Below are 3702 nucleotides of genomic sequence, written 5' to 3'. Positions count from 1 at the left end.
AAGAGATAACCCCATGACCGAGACATTACAAGCAGAATTGACAAATCATGTATTAAAGGTAAATTCATCAAACTCAACACATTTTGTTAAAGAGGTCATATCAGTAATTAAAGAAAAGGAAAGGGTCGAGGACATACAGAATCATATCAGAATAGGTGGGCTTTCCCTAAGCTAGGATAGGGAAAACATTGCCCCAGAGCTTGGAGATGATTACATATTAGAAACAGATGTTCTTAAAGCACAACTGAGCAAAGTAGTCCCCTTCGTGGACTTAGGGGATCCCACTTTCATTGTAGTCAAGGGCACATAGGCAAAGATCACATATTATTGACAAATCCGAAAAAATAGTAGTCATGAAGCAGACAAGGTTGCTCCAAGGGACAAAGGTATGGATAGCTGATGAACTAACCCCACTACAACTTAAGAACAGACCAGCAGAGTTGGTCAAAGTTAGAGAAGCAAGGAAGAATGGCAAATGGGCAGTATACAGAGGTGGGAAAGCAGTCATCGGAGAGTTCCGTACCCCACCCCCGAAAGGAGGAAATCCACTTCCTACTTATATTTATAGCTATTTTTACCCCATGTAATGAACTCCATTGTAATTTTTAGCTCTTAGGAGTCTTAAGAGCTCCCCCAGAAGCAGGTCTTCTTTCTTTGTTTTGTTTTATCTTATGCCATCATGGCACCGATGCCAAAGTGGAATATAATATGGATGTTTTTCTTGTCCTATAGGCCATTTGGCCTCCAAAGGATGTTAATATAGCTTTCTTTCTTTCTTCTCTCTCTCTCTCTCTCTCTCTCTCTCTCTCTCTCTCTCTCTCTCTCTCTCTCATTTCTGTGTGAGCTTCTTCTTCTTGGACCTAACGCTAATGTGCAGGTTTCTGTGTGTGAGTGTGTGAGTCCAACACCAACAGTTCTTATGTTTGTCAGTCAAAGGAAACTTTACAGGTAACCTATGCTCTGATGTCTCGTAGCATTCAGGACAAAGAAACTCTTGTAGTTGAGGAAGTTCTTTCCACGGGGACCTATTGGCGGGGACCTATTGGAAGCCTAGGCAGGTGGCAATTGATTACTTGCAGGAGGAGGTGGATGTTGCACATTCTCTAGGCTTTGTGGTTCCGGATTCAGAGGGGGTGGTTTATAGGTTTTCGAAGGCCTTGAGTGGTCTTCAGTTGGTTTCCAAGACGGCATCCCACCATAATAGTTGTTGATCCTTGTGAGTTAGTATGATGCCTCCTTGACTCGGAAGCAGAATGGTTCATTGATCTGGTTTGCTGAATACCAGATTAGACTGGAGCTTCCTGATGAGGCTGTTGAGCTCATGTTTGCAGAGGACTCTTTGGGAGGCAGGATTGCGTATCTTGTGGTTTCTGCAGCATACAAAGGATCTTGGACTCTTTTACACAGGAGGGGGATTGATGGATGGAGTCAAGACTCCAAGGATGGAGTGACTCAGATTGGGGAGGAGAGCCAAACATGAGGACCTTGACAGTAGGCTACAGTTTTTTCCTTGGCTCAGGAGCGGTTTCATGGAGTAGTAAGAGGCAGCTAACTATTGCCTTGTCATCGGGATAAGAGGCAGAGTACCAGGTTGCTTGTGGTGCTGCTTGCGAGGTGGTGAGGTTGCAGAGGTTACTTGGCGGGATTGGGTTTCCATTGGTGGAGCCCGCAATCATCCAGAGGCATTTTGTTCATGAAAAGATCGTTTTGCTGATGACATCTTGCTAGAGTTCTGTTTGACGGAGGATAGTGCGGTGCACCTCTTCATGAAGTCTCTATCTTAGGCTATGCTTTGGCAGCACTCCAGCTCAACTGGGGTTGGTTCCACATCCAAGAGGTGAGAGGGGGTGTTAGCAGTCATCTCTTGTCTGTATATTTACACCAGGGTCTTTGTTGTGGGTGTGCCTGCCCGATTTAGGTGTTTTCTCATTTTTCCCCACTCTCCATATTTTTCCCTATTTTTCCTTAGGTGTGGGAGGCTGTTTTGTGCCTATTGGCTGATCCAGATAATGGCCAGCCATATAATGCCTTTTTCAATTTGCATACATGAGTGGGATATCTTGGGTGTACATACCCTTCTGGCTGTGCCATATACACTTCCTCTTGTAGATCTCCATTTAGAAATGCATTTTTGACATCCATTTGATGCATTTCCCAACCATTAGCTGCAGCCATAGCAATGACTGCTCTTACTATCCCCATCTTTGCCACTGGACTAAAGGTTTCATCATAGTCCAATCCTTGGGTTTGTGCATAACCCTTTGCTACCAATCTTGCTTTATGTCTCTCAATAGAACCATCAGATTTGCACTTCACTTTGTAAACCCATTTACATCCAATAACATTTTTGTCCTTTGGTAATGTAACCAAATCCCATGTATCATTATAGACCAATGCGTCCATCTCAATATCCATTGCTTTCTCCCATACATGCTTTCCAACAGCTTCTGTATAGCATGTAGGTTCCATATGCTTCACCATAGATGTCATATATGCATAGTGCATAGCAAAATCTCGATATGTCAATCTGTCAACTAGATATGTGACTTTCTGGGAGGATCTCCGCAATGCATGCGGGTCACTCTGTACACCTGTAACTCTAGCATGTGGTGGCACATATCTATCCTGCCTAGCACCAGGTGTGTGTAAAACAGGTATGCCAAGTTCCTCATCCAAACTCTCTGAACTCGATGTCATAACCTATGATTCCGATGCCTTCAACCTTCTTCTTTCCTTTATCCATAGCACTACTCCTAGTGCTCACACTCTCATGCCTCAAACGTCCTGACCATGGGCGTACAGTACTACTCTCAGCTTCTGCTCTGCTGGCCCAAACATAGTAGTAGAACTAGAACTTGCTTGTGGCAAGTTCACAGGCACATCTGCTTCAAGTGACTCAATGACACCCTCATCTTTTGCTTTGTACCAACTAGCAAGCTCATCAAACACCACTTGTCTAGTTTGTGGATTGTAACATTTGTATGCCTTTCGATCCTGTGCATATCCAACAAATACACATTTTTCTGCCTTAGGATCCAACTTCCTTCTTCTTTCATCAGGCACATGTACATAAGCTATGCATCCAAAAACTTTGAGGTGTCCAATGTCTGGCCTATAACCTGTAAGCCGCATCTCTGGCGTACTTCCATGAATGGCTGCTATAGGTGTTTTGTTTAGTATATACACTGCAGTAGCACATGCTTCTGTCCAATAATAATCTGGCATGCTCTTTTCATTGAGCATTGCCTTGGCCACTTCACATATGACTCTATTCTTTCTCTCAGCCACACCATTTTGCTAAGGTGTATATCTGCAAGTTAATTGTCTTCTTATTCCATGCTTCCTCAAGAAACGCTCAAAAGCTTTTGAGGTGTATTCACCACCTCCATCTGTCCTCAAACATTTAATCCAACAGCCATATTGCTTTTCTGCAAAAGCTTTGAAATCCATGAACTTTTCCAATACTTCACTCTTCTCTCTGAGAAAGTATATCCATGTCATCCTGCTGAAATCATCAATGAATGTCACATAGTATAAACTGCCTTTGATAGTAGATGGGTTTTGTGCAGGACCCCATACATCACTATGTACTATCTCAAGTGGCATGCTACTCATGTTTCCTTCTCTAGGAAACCGCAACCTTGCCTGCTTTCCAAATTGACAAGCTTAACAAACATGCATATTTCCATCATATTTGAATCT

This window comes from Cibotium barometz, chromosome 54 (genome assembly GCF_041138505.1).
Source record: "Cibotium barometz isolate CiBa-2024 chromosome 54, ASM4113850v1, whole genome shotgun sequence".
NCBI classification, from domain to species: Eukaryota; Viridiplantae; Streptophyta; class Polypodiopsida; order Cyatheales; family Cibotiaceae; genus Cibotium; species Cibotium barometz.
Note: the sequence above shows the minus strand (reverse complement) of the source record.